This window comes from Lathamus discolor, chromosome 5 (genome assembly GCF_037157495.1).
Source record: "Lathamus discolor isolate bLatDis1 chromosome 5, bLatDis1.hap1, whole genome shotgun sequence".
Taxonomy (NCBI): Eukaryota; Metazoa; Chordata; class Aves; order Psittaciformes; family Psittacidae; genus Lathamus; species Lathamus discolor.
The window spans coordinates 51,280,722-51,304,738 of record NC_088888.1 but is presented as its reverse complement, the minus strand read 5'-3'; the positions used below and the strand labels follow the sequence as shown (position 1 = coordinate 51,304,738).

The window sequence follows — 24,017 nt, the reverse complement described above, 5'->3', positions numbered from 1 at the left end:
GTTTTATAGAGTTCATAGGATCTTTGTGAAAGCAAAAATCATGAAAGCTCCTTTTTGAAAGCATTTACGTGTGTTATATTTATTTAGAGCTAAGCTTTTAGTTGCTTTCTGCTGTTCTCTTCATCAAAGAGTATATCATGTTCTGATTTGAACAGCAAACATATCATGTTGTCTGAAAGGCAGACTTAGTTTTCTGTTTGGAATGAGCAGGACAAAGTCTTTTGCAAATTATATTTGTGCAGAAATTTAATCAGCTCTCCTAGAAAATTATGAAGAAAGATACTCTCAACAAAGCTGTGATACGATATAGAGTGTGATCTACCCACTCACAGCTGTCTCTTAAACTATGTTTCCTGTCTAGAAGCTACTGTTCCACTGAGTTAGCATGACATGAAGTGGACTACCTTTTGTTATTTGACTTTTGTGATTTGTCTTGCATTAGAAAGGAAGTGGGGATAGAAGGAGTCGGCGGAAACTATCCTGAAGCACTCATGCAGTACCACCACTGCCTGTATGTTAATGTGAACTCACTATAAGGCAAGACTGTCACAGAATTAATGTTTGATTAAGTTTCTGAAACAAACATCTATTTAGACAAACCTGAGTGTAATGTATATAATGTGAACAACTTAGAGCAATTTCTGAAAAATAAACCTTGAAGAGAAGGTATCCTGGAGATTCCTGTAAGCCCAATGACATTATATGCTATGCTGCATAGTGTACCATGCTTTGGCCAAAATATCCCACAGGATCAGCTTATTTTAAGAATTTTTCCTTGCTTCTTTTTTCTTTCTCCTTCAAGGAACAGTAAGCCAACCACCAAGCATTGGTATTTTCACTTTGCAACCAAGAAAAGCCCCTGGTGAGGACCTTAGAAGCAAAAGATAGCTCTGAAGATCTAAAAAGTAAGTGAATTCACTTTTTAATGAAGGCTGTGGTTACTGTACTTCATTCGCTGGCCTAATTCATCGTTGTCTAGTAAAACAATGTGTTTGTTATACTCCCTCTACCACTTCCAAGAAAGTGAAAATAAATTTTTAAAAAAAGGGCAACAGCATCCTCAAAGGGAGGACTATTACATATTTTTGGCACTGATCTGCTTCCAGATTACATCTATTTTTTAAGCATTTTCAAGGTCCAAGAGTAGGGGGACTCCCAGATCCCACATTAGTTCAAAGAGTTAAAGCATTCAGCAAGCTAAACTCCTTGCTTTGGCATGTCTATCAAAGCCTTTGAGCCTTTAATGTAACTGAAAACAATTGTCCCAGTGGGGAGGTCTAACACTCTGACCAGTTGCAGTTAAATGCTTGAACTGCCTGAGAAAACTAGAGGGGTTATAAGAATTCAAGGGTAAACTACATGACACAGTTCTGGTGATAATAATGTTCCAGAATTTATATTTATTAATATTGCCTTCTCTTGGTCAGACTCCCACAGGAAATCCTGAGGAGTACATGTGTCTGGCATGTTTTATCTTAGATAGTCCCATCCTTGCAGTATTGCGTGCTGATAGCAGGACAGAAGAGTACCTTTGAAAATCTCTGGTCTTTATAGAAGCTGCGGATGACAACAAACAGGACCTTCAACACTCTGGGAAGACAATCCATCTACTTTCCTTAGTTATCATTAAAATGTCTTTTAGACATAGGTCATAACTGGAAACCTATAAAGGATGTCTGTGTATTAGGCACTTCCCACAAAGCCTGGTCCCTTGTGATTAAAATTTATCACATTGTTCTTCTGGTTACAAATACTGCTGATATGTGTCATTACTGCAGAGCACTGCTCATATTTTGACTCTACTCCAAACATGTTTTTAAATTCTGAGTTTCCCATAAAGAACCCACTCCTGAAGTTTTTAAAGGCACCCATTACTTAAAGTTTTTAAGCCTATTTTAAAGGTTGTTAACTATTTTATTTTCCTGTTAAACATTCTCTTACACTGACGAATAGCTTGATGGGAAGCTTCGCTTTCCTCTTGCTGGTGCTGGGATGTACCAAAGAGCAATTACGGTGCATAAAATCATACAGCCTTATCAGTTTATAGGGCAGTTTATAAATACTTCATCTTCTTAAAAGCTCTGTCTTGACTACAACTGGTTTCACTAACATTGTATCTCAGTGGTGTTCCCTTTTAAAGACTTGCTGGTTTTGTTTTTTCAAAAGTTTCTATCAATTTTTTAATTGTGGTGAGGAAACACAGCATAATTAATGTTTTACTCTGGCTTCCTTGCTAAGGTGAACTTATTTGCTGTGAGCAATGCTAAATCTCCAGCTGTGGAAAGAAAGTCCATTTTTTGCCAGTCTTTCAAGAAGAAAAGGTTTACAACACCACATACTGCTTTTGCATGTATGTGTGTAGGCATGCAAGTGTGCCTCTGCACAAGCCCTTAGCTGTTTAACCTTTTGATCAATTTTATCAAAAATAGACTGAGCAGCAGCAGCCTCAGAGATAAACAAATAAATAAATAAAAATCATTCAAGTTCCATGGAAATAGTTGATCAGGTAGAGAAAAGTTGTATTGTGCTGGTCCTGAGGAGAAGGCTGATAAATGACCTTGTCTCTCATGGGACACTGAAGAACCTACTTCATAGCACAAATCTACAAATTTTCCTCTCAGCTGCTCCTGGAGCTTCTCTAACTGCACAGCTGAAGAGTGTTAAGAAGCAGAACAAGACTTCCCTTCTGGGTTATGCTGCTGGAGAAAAAAAAGGGTGTATTGTGGTACTATTTACTACATTGGTACCAGTCTACTTAAGTGCACAAGCGGGTCACAGATATTTACGCCCATGCTGTGGCATTAAACCAGTCTAGGCCTGGGTGGTGTTAGCATCCAGACTATGCTTCTGCACTGCGCAAGAAGCAGGTCTTCACCAAGCCATCCCTTGTTCTGAGGCATGAAGTACTTTAACATATGCTCAGGATCATGCATCAAGATCAGCTGTCCTGATGTGTCTCGGGGATGTGGACAACTGACACCTAGCTTCCTGGGACCTTGTTCCAAAAGCCACTCTGTAAGGAGTAGCTGAGTCTCATGATCGACAGACAGAGGACAAAATAATGACTGAAACTGGAAGGGAACATTCATTTCGAGAAGTGTCAATTTGCAGGCACGAACAAAATAAACCAAGTAAAAAAGCCCGTATTTTACATTCAGCACTTGCCATTCTCGTCTGAGGAGCACCACAGGCAATTTATTTCTTAGAAAGCTAACTTCTTTACTTGTCATTCAGCTTCTCATATCTTCTGCCTGTTGTCTCATCCAGCTTTTCTACTTCTTGCTTTTCTTCCTTTGATCAAAAGAAGTCACGGTTCCCATCAGAAAGACATCGTCCTCCGCAATCTAGGGAGTATTGCATAGCCAAAAAAGATAAAAAGCTGAAAATGACAGAGATCTCTGCCCCATCTGTCTAATTTTTCTCACTAAACAATGTATTTGAGAAATATAGGACAAACGAAAAATAGAAGTTAAATAAAACTAAAGATTAGCTGTGTTTTCAGATATCTGAGCAGAGACAACTGGCTCTTCTTGCAAATTTGGACTTCACAGCATCTTAAAACAAACAAGAAAAAATCTTTCACCTATGCCCAGGAAATGGAGATATTTCTTCTCCCTGTTCCTGCATGGCACTGCAGCAGTTTCTGTAAAACTAGTGACAGAAAAATAATAATAATTTGCTGATGTGTGAATAGGCTGAAGCCTAACACAAAGAACATTACAGTCCCTCTGGCACAACTTTCAATGCTTGCAGTGGGTTTTGGATCAGGCTCCATAGGATACTCCAAAGCACTCAAAAGGGAATTATTTCCCTGTCATGCCCTCCTCACAGCAGTTCCCACAAAGAGAACAGCTCACTGCCTGTTTTGACAGAAGCCCTGGAAACAGCATGCATAGTATTAGAAAGCCAGATGATAGAAGGCGCTGGATTTTGCCTTTTGATACATTTCCAGTACAAATGCGTTAGTTCCCTTACTCTAAATGGTTTTGGATTAATTTCATATAGATTTGAAGGCCTTTACAGAGACAAGTAGCCCCACTCCCTTAACACCAAAGGTGCTCCAGCACTTTGGCTGTGCTGAGCTCTGTTAAGAAACAAGGTAGATGATGCCGCCGGGACAAAGGCTGTGTGATGGTAGGGCCAGAAGGTCCAAATTTCAACCCCACACAGAAACTCTGGGGACCCTCAGTGACTCAGACTGGAACACGACTGCCTCAGAGAGAGAGGAAAATAAGGTGGATGCATAGAACTGTAAACCACGACAAGAAGAGAGGGAAATTCAGATCCTGGCTGGTTTGCATGGGGGCCCCCAGCATATGAATACAAGAATTCCACTGGCCTTGTGATGTTTTGAAAAGTAAACTATGGAAGAAAGACTAGAAACTTCAAAGAAATTCCTGATTTTGAAATTGTCTGATGTAAAAGGTGTTAGCACAGAGGAGGGCAGAGAAATAGCCTGTTCTCAAAGGCACTCTACAAGAGGTCAAATGTTGGTCTGGCTCATATGGCCATTTTTTCCAGTTGTACAGTATATTGTGTAAACTAAATATAATGTAAAGATGCAAAAGCTTCCAGAAATGTCATCTTACAGACATTTGCTTGGATGCAATCCATGATTATGCAAAAACATTTACTTTGAGATCTAAAAGCCATGGGTTACGTGGGTGTTCTGTACATTTTGCATTGGAACTTATACTATAGAGCCAGAAAAGACTGAGAGTCTTAATTTTAAATTACTTGCATTGGTATACAGGCCTGCACTCTACCCAAATGTAAATGAGTATATGTAACAAAAGAAGAAGATAGTTCATGACCTATTGGAAAGAACTACCAGAAACCTTTACATGTGTCTGGGACCTCAGTCAAATTTCTGATGCCAATCTCATGCCTACAATTGCCTCACTTATTAGAAAAGATATTAATAGATTTCTCAAAAAGGGTAATACTTTTTGTCTGCCTTTTGAGCTGGTAATGTAACAGTTCTTTTGTAGGCAGCTAGAGGATCTGCAGCACTTGGTTTAAATGTGTCCTGAAAAGTACTCAGTAGTCTTCAGCAATGTGCTAAAAGCATGCGTTTGATTCTCCCAGTGGTTTTGGACCTCAGATATACTCAATAAAGTCATACTGACAGATCATCTGTGCAAATCCTGAGGTTTGCACACATGCTCCAGTAAGTGAGAATAAAATGTGTCTGAAGCTGGTTTGCACCTCTATGTCTTCTTGAATTAGTAACAAAGGTACCAGGGAAAGAGAGGTTATCTTCTAGCAAAATGTATTTTGTCATTACACCCTCAGCTGTTATCACTATAAAGTCACATACCCAGCTGTGGCATGGGAGAAATTAAAGTTTAGGGTTCTGGCAGGGTCTTAAAAGACTTCAAATATAAACAGAATTCCCATAACACAGATTTTGGGAGTGAAATGAGCACAATAGTAATTATCAAAAACCAAAAACAATAAAAGAAATTGGAGGATGGAATTAATTAATACCCATAAAATATCTAGAAATCTCATTTGGATAAGGTTCTGCAACCCTTACTGCTGGTGACAATGCAGCTGCATGTGGGATAAGCTGCTACACAAATTGAACCCAGGGACTGGGTCCTGGCCTTTTGCTATCTGCATGCGCAGGGCCAGGAAGTTCTAGCAGGATTCAGATTGTTCCAGGCATCTGGACACTAAGCAGATTCAAAAACTGCTATTTCAATATCCTGATAATTAACACATGAAAAAGGTCACATTTAATCTACTTATAGCAATAGTCATCTAAAACCATCAGGAATAAATTTTGGCTCTCTTCTAGTCAAAAGATTATTACCATTTGTGTTAGTAGATACAGATTCACACAAGGAACTTATTTCAACTTCAGGAAATCTGTCACATGGCTTGGCCATATACTCTTTTTCTTAGTATTGTTTATGCCAGAACAAGAATCAGACAGTCAGGAACCAAAACTTCTGCTTTCTGTTTCTTTCGACATCAGAAAACATATTTCATACTATTCATATTTCCAAACCAAATCCTGAGCAGCCTAAGGAATATAAAATCAATGAGCCAATATCTATCCTGATGTCATAGCTGTTAGAGGCATGAATTTAGCCAAATAGCTTTTCTCAAGCTGATAAAATAAATGAAATAGCACGTGACATAGTAGAGAACTTTACTGCATAAGAATTGATCACCTCTTCAAATGCTAGTTGTCAAGAACTTCTCCTACTCACGTCTTACTTTTCCCTTAAAAAAAGAGCACTGCATCATAGATCTCATCAAAGGCACCTCTGCAATTACTGGCAGTGCCTGTACTGTATTACAGATATCTGCTTGTGGAGAAGAAAGTCAGAATTAATTCAACCCCAAAAATCATTGCTTTGACGCATTAGCCACTTAACTTTGCAACACACAGGGGCAAATATTGTTTACTTCAGAAACAGTTCCACTGGAGGCTGTGTGAAGACTTAAACATAACTGTGAAAATTGGCAGTATGAGTGTGCCATTTCAGTAAGTAAATGTATTTGTCACAGGAAAAAGAAAGGAAGGGTAAAAAAAAGAGCCCAACCAGCACAAGTGAATGTTTTTAATTCCCATTATAATCAGGCATATTATGGATTTGGTTTCTAATAGAGCAGGCTAAAACCTATACTGAAGCCTTTGTTTTATATTCAATTTAACATTTTGAGCCAACATTAGTTGAGATCACAGCTGAAAAGAAAACAGTCTTGTTCTACTTCTTCATGCCCCAAGAACATCTTCAATTTTTGAACCTAAGACGCAACAGAAATATAAACAAAAATAAAACTTTTTAATTTGGGTTTTGGTTTGGTTTGGTTTTGGTTGGTTTTTTTTGCCAAACAGCAGCAGGAGCAGGGCAGCACAGAACTGCTGGCTTCTGTGTTAGTTCTAGCTTATTTTGGCTCAGTGTACATGCAGCTAGAGCTTGAAATACATTGACATGCTTGAAGGGTACTCTCATTTGCTGCATATTCTTGTAATGATCCCTCCTATTTCAGGAGTGGATGCCTGCTTCTTAAAATTGGTATTTTCTGTGGAAAAGGTTCTACTTCAGGTAAATAAAAAATCTCTATAAATTAATAAATTTATTAGTGCCTAAAGGAGTTACTCTCAGCAAGGAAAGTGGGAAACTGAGAAATAAAAAGTGATCATTTGGGCTGATAGTAGCAACACTGCTGATGGACATGGATGTCAAAGGGAAGTCACTGCATTTCTGTGTCTAGTCAGCACCACTGACAGAAACATAGGAAACAGCAGTGGGAACTGGGTTTACTTCAAACCTTGATCAGTTGAGGGTTTGTTTAGTGTCTGTTTTCCAAAACCATGACCCACACTTGGCTTTAAAATTGCATCTGGATCTCAGTTTTGTGTCATTTCATCACTTCTTAATAGTGCCAACCTTGTGGTTTCACAACCTGTATTGTGAAGTTTGGCACTGATATCAAAACCCCAGTTTTAGAGATAGCTTGCAATAAGAACAGCTTTCAGTAATGTTAACCAAAATGATTCTTACAGTGGCAAGGAATTGTTTTTAAGCCAAATGTATCTTTGAGGCTCAGAGATTTCAAAGCATATAAGACAATGGCATCTAGTTATCACAGCCAATAACTCTCTACAAAATACAAAGTCAAACAGTTACTAATGATTCCAAGCTGGATTTTCTTCCTAATTTAAAAGTGGAATAGGAAGATTACTCTACATTCTGCAGTTTACCCTCTTAAATCCTATTAATTAGGCATTTAATGTTTATTTTACAGTTATATATAAACACTACTGCTTTATGCTTTTAATGATCTTTTTGCAGTTTCTGTATTTTCACACTTTTTACAATTATAAGTTTTCCTTTCTGTCATTTCCATCTGCTTCCAGACTTACACTCTTATTATCAATGCTAATAAATTTTCCTTCTTCCACTGACACCATGGAAAGCTAGCGAATTTCTTTAAAGAAGTCCATCCCAAGACCTATGAACCACCTCTGTTTCCTTATTTTAAGGAAGGTATCTTGGTTATGTGGTCTCTCCTTCTGCCTTGACCCTCTGCCTAAAATTTGGATCCACAGTTAAAGTGTGTGCAGAAAGTATTGCAGGCCACTTAGCTATGAGAGGTCTCTGAACGAAAGACTATGCTATGAACTAATCAATGGCAGGAACATGAGGGCAGGGCAGGCTCTGATCATCCCTAATTTTTGTTTTAGACTGCTTCAGCAGGCTTTCTCCTGGGCCATGCCCTGATGCAGTTGTGTCAGCTCTTCATTACAGGGATCATGCCTAAATGCGTCAGGATATATCCTGCCTGCCTTCCCCTTCTTGCTCTGAAGCACCAGTTAGGTGGCCATCACAATACTTTGGGCATCTGAAATTAAAAAGCATATACAAAAGGACATTTGTATTTTTTGGCCATAGGGGACCCATAGGACTGTTATGCTGTCAGTCCACTCCAGAGCGAGTGAGCCCTAAGTAGGGCAGAAACAAGTCTGGATTCCTGACCCTCTTTTACTTAGAAACATAGATACAGCCTACAAACTTCACAGCTCAGTGCTGAAGCTTGGATATCTGCAGCATGAAGAGCTAAGATTTTTTTTTCTGTAGCTTCTGAGAACACCATTTTTTTTTCTTTCACCATTTTTTCCAAATAGAAATGCTCCCTATCTATGTACTCAGTACTCTTCTACTCCAAACACTTATTTCCATTACTCTAATGGATCATGGTTTTTTTCAACTCTTTCCTGAGCTTCTGTCTTATCAGGTTTCAATGCAGGTTATTAGTCTCAAATGAATTTTATAGGTGTTCTGGAGAATGTTTCTAATATGTTGCAAAGATTCTTATAAGCTCTTTATTCATTACCCATCCTAAAGAGTGACTCTCCAGGGGTGAAACCACTTCTCAAGGTTGTTAGGTTGTTTAGTGCCCACATATTTATTTCTTAAAGGTCAATAAAAGCAAGCTAGCTGGCTTGTAGATAAGTTACATAATTGCACTCATTGTTTAAAACCTGATGCAATAGTGATTGCAGTCAATAGAAAGATGGAATATGATGAAAAAGTTCTCTTTCACTGAAGATATTCTAAGAACAATCATAAGTGCATTCAGCTGGACATACAAAAAATAGTGACTGCTCTTTTTTTTTTTCAGAGAGATTTTCACTTCCTTGTGTTACACACTTGTGTTACATGTCTTACAAAATGGACTGAAGCAGTCAAACAATCCAAATGACAATAGGCGATTTTTCTTACGTATTTTTTTTCAGAAGAATCTACACTGAAGTGGAGCAGCACCACTTATTTTTGACCCTATCCAAGAAGCTCTCTTTGTGTTCTGTGACCTTTTGGGGTTGTTTTTTTTTTTTGTTCTAAAAGTTGAAGCTGTGAGTTGGGGTGATCTTAGTTGGGAAAGGAAAAGTTTTTCAGAGTTTGTTCTAGTGAGACATCTAGCTGCTTTTGTGTGCTAGTATCAGTGTGAAGCAGAAAGAAAATGGTTGCATCCAAAGCTGCCAGTTTCGATGCAATTAGGAATAATTATATTTTTATTTATCGGTAAGAGTGAACTGAATGATCACATCCCTGTTGTGGGCACTTTAAGTCTAATACATGCCTAAAGTCAAATGCACAGGTTCCAGCAAAAAGTAATCAGATTATTCTTGTCCTTAAAAGTTAAGTGCTTTTCTGGAGCAGGATCTGTACAAGAGAAAAAGGGCCAAGTCTACCCAGCTGCAAGCCTAGCAAGCTTACGCCAGGTTTGAATCTGCTCCAGGAAAGATAAATGGCTTCATATCCATAATTTACAGGACTATAAATATGAAGAACACTGCTGATGTCTGGAGTGTGAAGGCCTTCATCAGGTAACATTTCCACTGGCTATGAGATGAGTGGCTTTTTGAAAAGGATTACAGGACTGAGCTGTCACAGCTTATTTCAGAGTTTTCTCCTCAAAACCCGTATGTCCCAGCTACTATCTGTTTTCCCGCTGACAGTTTTTAGTTTATCTAAGCAGTGTTCTTTTCTTACATAGTATAACTGTACCAGCTTTAGAGTTCGAAAGATTGAGTACTGTCTATTGTGTTATCCACAAGTCTTTGCACTGGACCCTTTATTGAGATCTCTAAGGGCCAGATTTTGGCCTGACCTATTCAGTTGCTGGGCTCACAACAGAAGCATGGCACCTGGAGAGAAAGACAGACAGAAGAGAGGCAAAAAGGCATGTAATATTTTGAGCTCATTCATGGTCTGAAGTTACTAAATCTTAATGAGTTAATGACTGTTTTGGTTTCAGTTCTTGGCATGTTCAAATTGTGCCTCCAAAAGAGAATGTAAGAGGTCAAAAACCTAGGCATTACTTCTTCATTATAAGAATGATGTTTTTAAAAGTCCAGGGCTTTTATTCTGAAATTTATTACGCATTCTTTATTTTGGCAGGTCTGAAATAAACCAGCAAACATACTAATGAAGACAAGAGCTGTCCTGAGGAAATACCTCCTAATAGTTAATAAGCAGACACAGTGGCCTGGATTAGGAAGAAACATGACAACATTGTTGAAAATGAAGATGTGTATCCTAAGTGAAGCCAATGGGTTCACAGAAGCCAGGGCTGTGTAACCTGCTGTTGCGCATCAGGATTCCAGCAGAGGAAATGAACATTACACATGGTGAGAACACTAATACACCAGGGCGAGATAAATTTACTTCTTAACTGCACTTCATCTTAGAAATTTTGAAGTAGCGTTTCTGTACTGAGAGAGATGCCAGAAGATCAGCTTCCCAATGCAATGCTGCCTTCCAAATGGAAAGATGATTGTCAGCTCTCTGGTTCACTAACTTTTATCTTCGCTGACAAATGAACGTTAAGTGGTCAGTTGTTGACAAAACCCCTCTTTTTAATTGGATATGTGAACTGGACCTTACATAACCTGGCAATGTACTATCATCCCTGGACCTTGTCACTTAGATAAAACCATCTTGGCTTCCTCAGGAATGTGGGTGTTCAGTGTCTACATTTTTGCTGTTTGGAGGGGAAGATCACAGGCATATATACTCTGATAAAAAGAGAGAAAATATTCAAAACTTTTGTTTCAGTAGAAATTTGCCCAAAATAGGTTAAAACTTAAACAGGGGAAGTTTAGATTGGATATAAGGAGGAAGTTCTTTACTGTGAGGGTGGTGAGGCACTGGAATGGGTTGCCCAGGGAAGCTGCGAATGCTCCATCCCTGCTGGTGTTCAAGGCCAGGCTGGACAGAGCCTTGGATGAGATGGTTTAGTGTGAGGTCTCCCTGCCCATGGGGTGGGGGGGGTTGGAACTAGATGATCTTAAAGTCCTTTCCAACCCTAACTGTTCTATGATTCTATGATAACTGAGGAATTCATATTTGAACTCAACTAGACAAATTTGCATATCTCCCACGCTGTCCCATTGGAACTGATATGTCCATAGGTCTGGAGGAAGATCTGACTAAGCACACTGAGAGGTATTTGTAAGAAACCAGGGAAAGGCCAAGAAGCCCCTTAGCTGAGGAACGCATCTGTCATTCAATTTCTCCATGGGCCTTCTGGGAAAAAGAAGTTCCAGATGTTACTAAAGAAACTGTACCAACAGCTACCCAGTCTTTCTTCACTTGTGTAGTAGAAGGAACTTGCCAGCATTGTGTCTTTTTTGAACAGAGGTCCAAGATACATTCTAAGAGAATGTCAGCTGTTATGAAAGCTAGAGTTCATGAACTGCATATTTTTCCTTCCTTTTTGTTTTGTCTTCTGGACTTCTTTTTAGCTGTTGATTTATCTCTAGCTGGGAAATCTCCCAGTCTTTCTAAATACTTAAATTTTTGTTGTGGAATTGCTGCAGGTCTGTATGAGGGTCAGTCAAAGTCCCCATCACAACAGATAATACTGCAGACACTCCTCTGTCAGACTCTGAACAGCTTCAGCTGCTCCCCACAGAGATGACAGTTCCAACCTAGTCTTAATTCTTCACCATCACCCCACTGCTACCAGTGCTCAGTCCTACACAGGAGGTGGCAGACTGTCCAGTGAACTCTTCTCACCCAGAACTACCTAGAATGGGCAAAATAAAACTTGTAACTATTCATTGCTTGCGGAAGATCCACGGACAGCACGTTGATTAATGTAATCAGAAACTGATCTTTATTCACTTCAGAGCACTGCCTTTTATAGCTTCCAAGCTTGGTCCTGCGCTTAAGCTTTATAAAAATTGGTTTCTACACATAATGCAAAGACAGCTGATTTGTCTCTACACGTAATGCAAAGGCAGCTGCTTGGTTCCCTCTTCAGCATCTGGGAGCAACACTAGCTGATTGGTCCCTTCTTCAGCATCCAGGAGTTGTTTCCCTCCTGCAGAACTTCCGCATATGTGGCCATAACTTTGCTCTGAAGTAATCTGTGAACTAGGCCGTTAATGCTTACTACAAACTCTAACCAATGGCAAGAGTCCTGGATCGCTCACATGTCCATTGTTTGTTAAAAAGCCCACTACAATTGCTAACTTAGTCCATTTCATGGGAAGCACCCACGCAAGATGGGCCACCAGAAGACCTGAAAGCAGCATACCATCTAACAGAAGAATAGTAATGAGCAGCTGTGGGACAGCAAGGGCAGATCCCACCTCCTTCAACATATCTGGAATTGGCAAGGACCTATGTCCAAGACTGAATTGTGCCTGTGTTTTGAAACAATCTTAAGCATTCACTAGAGGCAGGGATAGCTCAGCCCCTCACTCAAAACATGCTGTTACCTCCTCATGCCTCAGAATGATGCTCTTAGGATCCTTGGTCCTCTATCTGTAAGATACACTTCACAAGAAAGACTGAAATACGACCTGGTTTATGGTTTGTGTTAACAGTCCATGGAGCTCTGAAAAGACAGCTTTTGGGAAAGAAAAGATACCCCATTCTGCTCATCAGGAGTGCTCTCCTGGTGTCTGTTGTGTAATACCACTTCTTGATGCGGTTCCAGGATGCAAAATCATCATAACTAGAACAGAGTTCAAAGAAGGGAGGCTGATAATTGGCCTAGTCTTGATTTGATAGCTGCATTGCTTAATTCCTAATTTATTTTGATGTCAGTTTTAATAGCTCAGACTGCATGATAGTCTGGGGCTTCTTTGCAGGGTGTTGATGGATTTAAGTTGTTGGGGTTTTCTTTTTGTTCTTTTTATCTATTTTGTTATGTTTCAGTTTGTTTAACTAACATAATAAAGTTATTAATAAAGTTAAATCATTTCTGTCATTGAACAAAACAATCCAGAACCTTTAAAGAACTGAGTAGCTATCATCCAGCCAACTTAAACCCCTATATTTAAATCTTACTTCGTAAACTCTTTTAAATCACATGTTCTTACATGTTCTGTTACTTTAAAGTTGTTTCCTTTGAAACTTTCCTTTCATGCTTTCATGCAGGAAACACGATAAACTTGTTTATTTTATTTGTCAGTTTTGTGTTTCTGAATTTCTTCATCAAATCTGTTATCTTCCTTAAGTATCCAATCTTTGCCCAAGTTATGTGCAGAGAAAGTAATGGTTTTACTTCTGTACTTGCAGTGTTGGAAAGCATGACAAGAAAGGAGCAAGCAGAGGTGCTAGCTTCTGAGAACTGCAGTAAAAAGAAGATATTAAATGGGCATTTTACTTTGGAGACAATCCTGCAGGATGAGAAGGCTGAATATTTTTAGGATCATGGGATAATTCAGGTTGGAACAGACTTCCAGAGGTCAAATGGTTCAACTTTTCCTGTCCAGTGATGCATCACAGTCAAATACTGCTTATCACGTACTTCTTTTCCTGGCCTTTTGTTCTCTTAGTTAACTCTACTTTCTCTCACTTTTTAATTTGAAGTGGCTTTTGCTAGTCATTATTATTTGCATAACAGGAATACATTTTATTTATCAGTGAATTGGAAGCAGCTTATTAAAAACAATAAATCTGTAGGCTTGAGATCTGCTGAAATAGAGCAATAAGACTAACATTTTTAGATGTGTCTGTGAAGGGGACCCTAAAATATGTGGAAGACTCTCTTTCCCCAAGCAGTGTGGAGTTTTGCAAATTCTTCAGCATTCGCAGAAGGGAGGAGGGTGATAGGACTTGCACAGTAACAAGGCCAGCTGAAGAAGAGCAACAACAGCTTTTCACAGCTCCAGTTTGAAGGGGAGGGAAGGCTGGAAATCCCCAGGCTCTCTTCAAGTAGAAAGAGTTAGGTTAAGAAGAAGTAGACAATAACTGGTTGAGAAATATGCAATTTCCGGATGTTTTTATCATGCCATCATTCTTTAGCAATGAATCTGTCCACTTACTGCCCTGAAGAGGGGAGACATTTTGTGCTATGGAAATGCTGGTAGCGTTATTCACAATTTTTGTTCTTTGGAAAAGACAGAAACTGTTATATATAGAATAAAAAAAAAAAAAAAAGAATCCAGCCTCATTTGTGAATGCCTGGTTTCCACCAAGTATCCATGTCTTTTATTTTCCAAGGTCTGCTTTCCTGATATCTTTTCTTCTGCTGTACTGCCTCTGCTGAGCTTTCAGAGATGAATTCCAAGTTGTCTCCATTTTCATGAAAGTAGCAGGGAATAGGTACAAATGTAGTGTAAATGAATTTCCTGAGCTCATTATTGACCACTGCTAGGATGAAATCCCCCAGCAGGTCTGTGCTCTGGCAGTCCACAGGCAGATGAAAGGTACCAGAAGTATTCAACAACATACATTGACCCTCAGCTAGCTAGTGAAGCAAGGCTGTCAAGCAAAACTGGGCAAACTGCGCTCCCATCATTTTATTTTGTATTGTGCAGGTCAGCCTTGGTATTTCTATTTATGTGGCCGCCAGCCAAAAGTGTTTAAAAAGCCTTTTCGGACTGTAGCAAGTTAAAATATTCTCTTCCTTTGTCGAACTTGGGGGTCTAAGCAGACTCACCCTTTCTGCTTAGATGGCAGAAGTTTGGAATTAGGACTGCCCATTACCTTAGTGCTTGCACAGTTAGTATCATAAATATATATTTCTTAATGCCCAGAACTCTAAACACAGAACTGAGTCTGAATTTAATAATGATTGTAACAGACTTTTAATTGTCATTAACCATGAGTATTTCTTTCTACCCTAAGTTTTCTTTCCCATGCAAAACATACATACATGTGGATGCATTTTTAAGGAGTTGGGAACTATTCAAAACAAAAGTTATTTTGAGGGTTAGGAAATAGCTTTCTTGCAGCTGCCAAGTGATTTTGGAATAACTCTTTGCATGATGGAGTGGAGGAAAAAATGGAGATAAAAACTTCAATCCTTCAGTTCAAGCAAGCAAGCAAGCAAACAAGTTTTTCATCTTCTTACGCTTCTGCGACCAGGCACTTCTTTATTTTCCATTTTGAAGCTGGGCAGAGGAGCTCCAGCCACATTTTCCTGACTGTGCCCCTTGTCAGCTAGCCAAAGAAAGGCAGGCAGACCTCCTCCTGGATTTTCCCCTCCTCCACCTAAAACAGGTTTGAAAGAGAGAAGGAACATGTTCAGTGATGGGCATGTGGAAAAGTTATTAGTCACACTTTGATAAGCTTATAAATGTACAAAGTAGCTCTTAGGGCCAGACATAGGGTTGAGGTGAAACATCTGAACCTCATTCAAAACTAGGGACCTTCAGGTGGTGTAAATCAGATAACATGATGCATCCCATCTGAGGCCTCAGTGCCAGGATTCATCTCCACAGTCTGTAAAGATCCTGGCTTATATTTAGAATATTAGAAAATGTTCATAAATAGCTGAAATATGTGAGCACTGATTAACAGTGAAATGCAACTGTCCATTTGATTTATTTTGTGCTTGCTTTGTATTTTAAAACAAGAAAAAGGATCTGTTTCTTTACCTTCAACACACTTTGTTCTTTCACCAACAGGATGAGTAGCTATAAAATTGTTCACAGGGGCAACTGAGAGATGGAAATCTTTAGAATGGGTATGCCCATCCATGCTGAATGCCTGCTGCCTCCAGCCTCGCACAACATGAATGTTGCATACAGATGACAAGTTTTTATAAGCGTTGATGCTGCTTTACCTTAATATTTTGGACTAAACTAGGGGATAAAACAACAACCAAAGCAACCAATCTCTCTTCCTTTACTTTTCTTCTTCCTTTGAAAAGCAACAGGCATTTCTGAGAGAAGAAGGGATAAAACTTGTGCTTTGCAGTGCTTACCTGAGGCTGTGACAGCACACTGGAACTTCCCCAGAATACTGTTTTCATCTTAAAGCACCTGAAATTATAAAAGATTGGACATCAATAGTTTTAATCAATACTATTACAATATAAAATTGTTAAAAGTCAGTCATGCCTTCTGTAAGTCTTTTGTTTTCTGGATATTATTATGCAAGCTGAATACAACCCTCCCCCTAAAAATTACAATCTTGTTGACTTTTTTACTTACCTCCCAAAATTACCCTTTTCCCCAAGACATCAGATTATACTTTCTGGAGCTGGACAGGGTGTAATATATTTAGGATGCCTAAGCTGAGCAATCCTGTGGACAGGTTAATTTTGAAATCTGTATTTAGGCAGTCAGACAAATAATTTTTGAAAATACTCTCTTTCCCCCTCCCCAAACTTGGCAGGAAAATTAAGCTCTGGGATGAAGTTTATCAGTGTAAAGTTTACAATGTTTTACAAAGAAAAAAGGGAAGAGGAGGAAGGAGAAAGAGTATGGCACTGAAAGAAAAACAAGCAACCAAGCCTTTTAAAATTGCTAGAGTATAAGATCAATAGCCACTGCTTCTTGGTCAAACAAACCAGCCTTCTCTGCTCCTTGATATCAGGGCACACAGCTTATAGTGAAATTAACTCCTTTGCCATTAATTGGAAACAGCTTACTTGGATGCTGATGTAAAGCAAGAGATCAGGGAGAAGAGACATTCTGCAAGCTTGGAGGAACACTCACATAGGGTTTATCCCGCAGAGAAATCTAACCAAGTCCCTGATATTGTCAGGCCGGGGGAAATACTATGCTGTGGGAAGCCTGCTGTGTGGCATTTCATGTTATCAAAATCAGTTCCCACATGTGAAATCTCACCTATGGCAGACAGAGCCTTGTCAGAAATTGTAGGGACAGTCAGTGAGGAGTCTCACTCAGGCCCATTGTGCTACTTGCAGTGAAGCACCCCCAGCACTAGGAGCTGCAGCCTATTTTCGAAAATATGACAAGTTTCTTTCGCTCCCTGGCAGTTTGAGCTGTACCCAACACTTCTGTCCTTCCCCTAGCTCCAAAGCCCTTTGTAACTCCTGATCAAAAAATATACATGTACCAAATGAAGCTCCTTTCCTCCCCTCAATGTGCAGGCATCCCACCCCAATTAATTAACCCAACAGTGGCTTCGCCTCTAAAAAGCTGCGACTTCCCACACTTTATCCCCCTCATTCAGCTTAAAGACATCAGCACATTCCTGACCTCATCCCTTGTTAACTCCCTTTTGCTAACAGCCACTGCATCTTCTCTCCCTGGCCTTCTCTGATTAGGTATGACTTGAACACTCACGTAAAAAGTCTTCAAACCTGTTTATATGCTTGATTGTTACAACGGCATATGACGACCTCTGCAGCTGTGGTTTAGCACTGCTTTGGTATCCAGAATTGAGGGCCTTTCAGACGTTCTCTGGCTGTGCTGCCATGCTGCTCACCTCGCAAGCACCCGGTAAGGAGTAGCAAAGCCTGAGTGAGAGCAAGACCTCTGCTGTTTTGTGTTTGATTAGCAAAGGTTAACCCTTTGGCAAAGTGCCAGAGGATTTAATGAAGGTGGCAACAGCATCATTGTACAGGAACATCAAGTGAAAAACTTTCTTCAGCAGATATTAAAAAAAAAAAAGAAACAATTGCAACGTAGCAGCATGATACCACTCCAAACACTTCGCTGTGCTACCGAACTCTAGAAATCATGATACTTCAAAGAAAAATAAATATGGAATTTACTTAATTCTTTATTTATCTTTTAGAACAATAGAGGAAGTGTTTCAAGAATTAAAGGGTTCTCCAGAGATCTTCTGCAACACTCCCCTGCCTAAGTATATATACTTGGTTCAATCCATCTCGTTCCAGACACTTGTTCAACAAGGCCCTAAAAACCACCAGTGGTGAGGATCGCCCAGTCTTCTTTTGACAGAATTCTCTCCTTTTCTTGAAATAGATTGCAAAGTGGCTAGCATTGCATTCAATAGAAAGACTTTAAGCTGTTTGCTCCAAGAAGCTAATGTGGAGGTAGACAGAGAGCAGCAATAGCTGTTCAGAGAAGAAATCTGGAGGACAGGAAGCTAGGAAACTCTAAACCCATCAAACACTGAAAAATCAAGGTGATAGTATTCTACAAAATGTCAGGCATATCTAGCTTGGGAATCCAGAGGAAGCACTCAAATGTCTAGCTGTTCATTTGACCTTTTTTATTTAAAGTACTTAGGTGATCAGACAATAACAAGCATTCCCATTAAGATTTCTTTTAGCAATTTTCACATTCAATTACAATAAAAAATACTTCACCTGAAGTAATCAAAACTAAATTTCCTGAATCCAGGTATATTTTAAAGTAAAAAATTAATTCTTGGTCATTTTCACACTATGCAAAAATATTCTAATAATTTTTTCAACTGGTATAACTAAACATTGTGCTCTGACTTAATGTATATGTGACATTATTCTAGCTGGTATTTTCATCTATTCCTAGGAAAATCTGAAGTCAGCATTTGTTTCCAAATCAATAACCTTGAGTTAGCACACCTATTCAGCTCCATAATCGTTGAAAGCTGTACCTCATTTTCTCTTCTTACAGAACTAATTAAAATCAATTGAATAGATGACATTTTAAAGATTTTGCTGGAGCTTATGTTTAATATATATTTTAGTACATGATCTGTTCCTCTCCAGACCAAATGTTGCACACTGCTCCAGTGCTTTTCATCACTTTCTGTGTCTGAAGGACTCCTCATTTCACACAGCATCACCCACTGTGCTTCTGCTCTCTCAATGTTTATTGTAATTTTGCAGTTATTTATCATACTGATGTCACCAGATTAAGTTGATAGTTTATTAGCTTTTCTTTCTGTTGTGGGCTCTCTAAGCTGCTTGGGGGGGGGGTGGGGGTGGTCACAAACTGACTCTGAATAGGATCACCTCAAGACATTCCGTTTCTTTCCTTTAAGCTTTAATTTCTGCTAAGGGCTGGATTGAAAGGAGGAAGAAACACATACGGGAAAGCTAGCAGTCCTGCCTGCTGGTTGCTAAGAAGCCTGCAGACAGCTGTAAATTAGAGCAGCCTCTGTGCTACATTTTACAGCCAACGCTCCTTTGAGCAAGTCAAAACCCAAAGATGAGAAGGTGCTGCTCACTTTGGGTTGTGAACAGAGGGGCATCACACAGCTTTAACCCAGAGATCCTGAGCAATTTTTTTCTCCCTTCTTTCTAGACAAACGATTGCCAGGGCGAAACTCTGAGGTCTGAATGATCAAAAATTTAAACTCTTCAACCTGAAAGTCCCTCCGTTTCTAGCATCTGCTATGGCATTTCTCAGAAATTATTGCACTCGTGGTGCCACAAATTGTGACAGGAACTAAGGCTATGGGAACAAGTCAGCAGCTGCCATGCAGTCTGGGGAAAGCTTCTGAAATGGAAAAGGTATGTCCAGACTGAGGTCCACATCTCAGATCCTAAACACTAGTTGTCAGGTGTTGAACATGGATCAATTTTGTTTACACTCCACAGCCAAGGCATTTATGCCTCCAGCCATCTCTCTTTTGAACTGCTGGAACATTCAATTTTGTATGTAGAAAGAGCAGTTGCTAAAACCTTATTTTCATGTGATACTGCAGACAGGACCAGTCAGAAAGCTTTTACTGACAGGCACTTCACATCTGTAGAAAGAAAATGGAACACATGCCCACAAAATGCTTATTACACTCTAGGTAGATTTTACCCTATGACCTGTCCTTCACATTTGTATTTCCTTCTGCATCTTTTGAAACCAACACTAAAACTTCTAACTAAGCTGTGTACTGTTTGTAACCTGTTGTGTGCTTTCTGTCAGAAACAACTGGGCTCAACACTAAGAAAAGCTTTCAACATATCTGTAACTAACACATCTGTTAGGAAGCAAAAGATGAGTTTGACTGCTGATGGTCAGTATGTTGCTTCTTCATTGAAAAATGTAACAATAACATAAACCAGTCCTGTTTAAACTCTTGTTTATAAAATTTAAGTAGTATTACATTTTTTTGACTATCTGGCCTAGAATAAGCATTAAAGTAGCTTTCATACAACTCATAATGCCAAAAAATAAATGCAATTCTGCACATTCTTTTCTGAGAGCATCCACAAATGACGTGCAAGGCATACACATTGGCTGGAGGCCATAAGCAAAAGCATTGTGTTAAAACTTTGTATGACATCAAGCCAAAAAACTACTTAGCATTTGTATCAGATCTCAACTGAATTATGAATTAAATAACCAAATCAAAACAAAAAGCATAAAGCACACTATATCATACAACTTTGGTTATATACACATGCGTGTAAGTGATGTGGATCTGTGGTGATTGATATAACCTCAGTGTGTGTGTGCAGAGAGGAAAAAAATACTTGAAGGACTGTATTCAGCATACAGCATGCGCCCTTTGCCAGTAAGTGGATGATATCCCAGATGGGCTCCCTCTGGTGTTCAGAACATAATGTATTTCCCCCTTATTTCTTTGTGTCCATGAATAAGGGTGTTAAGTGCCAGAAGTAATAATGGTGTTATTATGGCAGAATCCCTTATTTCACATAGACCCTTACTGATGGGATAGTATAGCTTTTCTATTACCTCTCAGTGAGCGTTCATGAATACTACATATGGCATATGGATATACACACACACACACGTGTGCACTTTGTGCACTTTATGCACTTTATTACACTCAGCTTTCCATGAATGTATAGACCACTTCTAACTTTGAGAGACACCAAAAGCCATATTGTGAAACTTATCACCCACAAGTTAGCAACTATTTCATTCACAGTTAAAGATAAGAAACTGAATGCCCAGAGAGACAAGCTTCACAATAGCCAGTATCTGATTCTCCAGTATATTAAGCATTTTTATAATGCCTTTTAAACTCAGATCATGCCAAGACTCTAAGAACTGTGCACTGTGCACTTGTGGAAGTCCAGCCTAAGAACCATGTATGGTATCCCAGAAAATGGGGGACTACACAATTATCTATTTAACGGCTAGATTCTTGATTTTTGAAATGTAGGACTCAGCATTAATTTAGGAACACTGTGGCACAGGCAATGGATGGAATTATTCTTGCCATGAACATTAAGTAGGCACATTAACCCTAATATTCCACTTTATTTATCACCCATTTGCCACCTTCTGCTACATCTAAAGCAGTAGTCCTGGAGACTACTTCCTTCTGCACTGCACAACTATCATTCAGCGTGAGAGTGCAAGTACAATCCTTTCCATTATTACCCAGCTGGTAAGTGCTTAACTTTGTCACCTGAATGCCTTTTTGACATAAGCCTGTTTGTTTTTTGATGTAATCCCTTCCTTGGAAAAACATCCCCTCCCTTTTTGTCCTGAGATGCCAGGAGGTGACCCCAGCTTGGCTTGCTGGAAGAGCGTGACCTCCTTACAGCCACAGCACCCTTCTTCGAGGCCGAAGTTTGCAGCAGAGACAGGAAACTTTTTGCAGAATGAAACGGAAGGGAGAAGGAGACAAGAAACACACATTGCCAGTGGTTGTTCACAGATGTTTACTGACAGCAGAGGACTAAGGAAACCAGCCTGAGCTCTCAGCCCCAGAGAATGTCCTCGTGGTCCCAGACCTCTGCTCCCAGCATGCCCACAGTCCCCTCTCCTCCTCCCAGTTCCTGCAAGCCCTCCCTCTTCATTTCATTCCTCTGTTCCAGCCAATGGCTCACTCATTGCCACCCACACTCCTGCTCCTGCCTCCTCCATCCTCACACCCTGCACTGTTATGTGTTAGCAGTACAACGCTCGGGCCAGATCCCAGGCCTGGTAAAAGCAGGAGTAAAATTCACAATCACTCTAGTGGCCTTCCTGGACCGGGTCCTGAATGCACAAAAGCAAAGCTGGTGTTAATTTTCCGTTCCCTCAGACAGTGCTGTTAGAGTTGGCACATTCTTCTTCGACTGGTGAAACAAGAAGCAGGGGGCGGGAGCTGGGGGAGCAGGCGAAGAACAGAAAGCATACGTAAAAGGAGGAATGATTGCACACATGTGCTGTGAATTCTTCTGCTCAGATTAATGTTTTCCGGTGAATTTAATTGGCTGCCTTCTGGTTTCGGCCAGATGACCAGTTACATTTCAGGACAGCTATAAAGTTGAATATAAATGAAATATTTGGACAACGGGAGCCAATGTCTGTGAGCCATTCCAGAAAATTATTAAACAAACAAAAAACACTGGAACTTCTAACTGCAGAGCATAGTAATTATTTTTGTTCATTCACATGCAGTATTAATTCCTACTGCATGAACATGACTGACAAAAACCCTCAAATCATTCTATTGTAACTTCAAAATGGAAGTTGTCCTTGCGTCCCCATTACATGGGTAGCAACACACCACTTCTTAATGAATAATCTAGCATCATTAGTTAGAACATCTAGAGTGTTTCATTGCAAATTAGCTAAACTTAAATTTGCTTGTTATTTAAGTGCCCTCCAACCCCAGCAGCAACCTGCTGTCAAGTGGCACTGAAAGAGAAAATCTGTGCTAGTGATTACAGTGGTGGGCCTTGATCCCCAAAGGTGACAGTAGACTTTTTATTGCTGTCTTCAGCTGGCTATTCACCTAGTTCTTTTCACTAGCCTATCTGGTGGATTGGCTCCTGTGTAGCCAGTTTATCTTCATGGAAGTGTCAGCATGATCCACCTATGGGCTAGGTTCTCCCCTTCCCACCCCACATCTGGGCTGATCTGGAATAGCTACCGAGAATTCATCATCCACAAAGGAAAACTCCCAGTTGGCATCAACCCAGCACAGCTCCCTCTTAAGCCAGCTACTCTCCTTGCTCTGTGTGGGAGAGCACAGGGTGTTTTCTTATGCCTTGCCAATTCTTCACTGGCTTGTGGCATAAACCACTGGGGAAAACTTTCCTGATCCAACTCACAGTTTGTCCTGGCCTCATGAGCATCTTTAACAGGAGTAAGCAACACAAGAGAGCAATGCAGCAAGAATTCAATTCTATGTTTTTAAGCATCTCTTCCTGCCTGGGGACAGCTATGCATGGGAGAAAGAGGTCTGAAAGCCTACTTCTGCATCTGTTAATGAATCCTATCTACCTTGCACACTAGCTCCCCAGAGGTCTAGCAATCAGGGTAAGGCAACTGATCCCTAACAATTCTTTTGTCCCCACTCTGGCCCTGTCAAGACTGGGGTTTTTATTAGGAAAATAGACCAGGAGAAAAAGTATTGCCATAACAGTTATATAGCTATGTTTCACCATTTAAATACTCTCACTATTGCCTCTCACCCAGTCTTTCGAAAACCTGCCTTCAATTTCCAGACCCACCTCTCCCACTGGAAGGTGCATCAGTACTTGTAGCAGAAAACAGTTTAGGGATCAAGCACACATGCTTTGTTCTTCCTCCTGGTCTTTGATCTTCAATTCTTTTTTTTTCCAAATTTGTCAAAATCTTCTCATCCGAAGACTCTTAAAGAATTAAGTCTCAAGAACTACTCAGGAAACTTCTCAATGCCAATTCATTTTCTGTCACAAGAATGGCACACTGCAGGTTCGAAACTCTCTGGTCTCGCATTCATGTCATCTGAGGACAGAAGGAAAGGAGCCTTCCCACAGAGGAAATTAGCCAGCTCAGTCTTCAGGCAGCGGAGAGCTAGATAAATCACAGATTTGTCAGATTAGAGGAAAAAAAAGGCAGAATATTTGATAATATCAAATATTATCAAATTTGTCAATATTATCAAACTGGATAAGGCTCAGGGGAGAAGTTACTGGTGTACAAGATGCTGGCAGTAGCC

The 24,017-nt window shown here is 39.8% G+C and overlaps 1 long non-coding RNA gene across 1 annotated transcript; it reads right to left on the bottom strand.

The window, feature by feature from the left end:
* Nucleotides 1–15,046: 15,046 nt before the first annotated feature.
* LOC136014322 (uncharacterized) lies at nucleotides 15,047–16,751 on the bottom strand. Its single transcript, XR_010612634.1, has 3 exons — nucleotides 16,421–16,751; nucleotides 16,192–16,249; nucleotides 15,047–15,476 (listed from the first exon to the last, which is right to left on the bottom strand). It is a non-coding gene; the product is annotated as an uncharacterized LOC136014322 (long non-coding RNA).
* Between the last annotated feature and the right edge of the window lie 7,266 nt (nucleotides 16,752–24,017).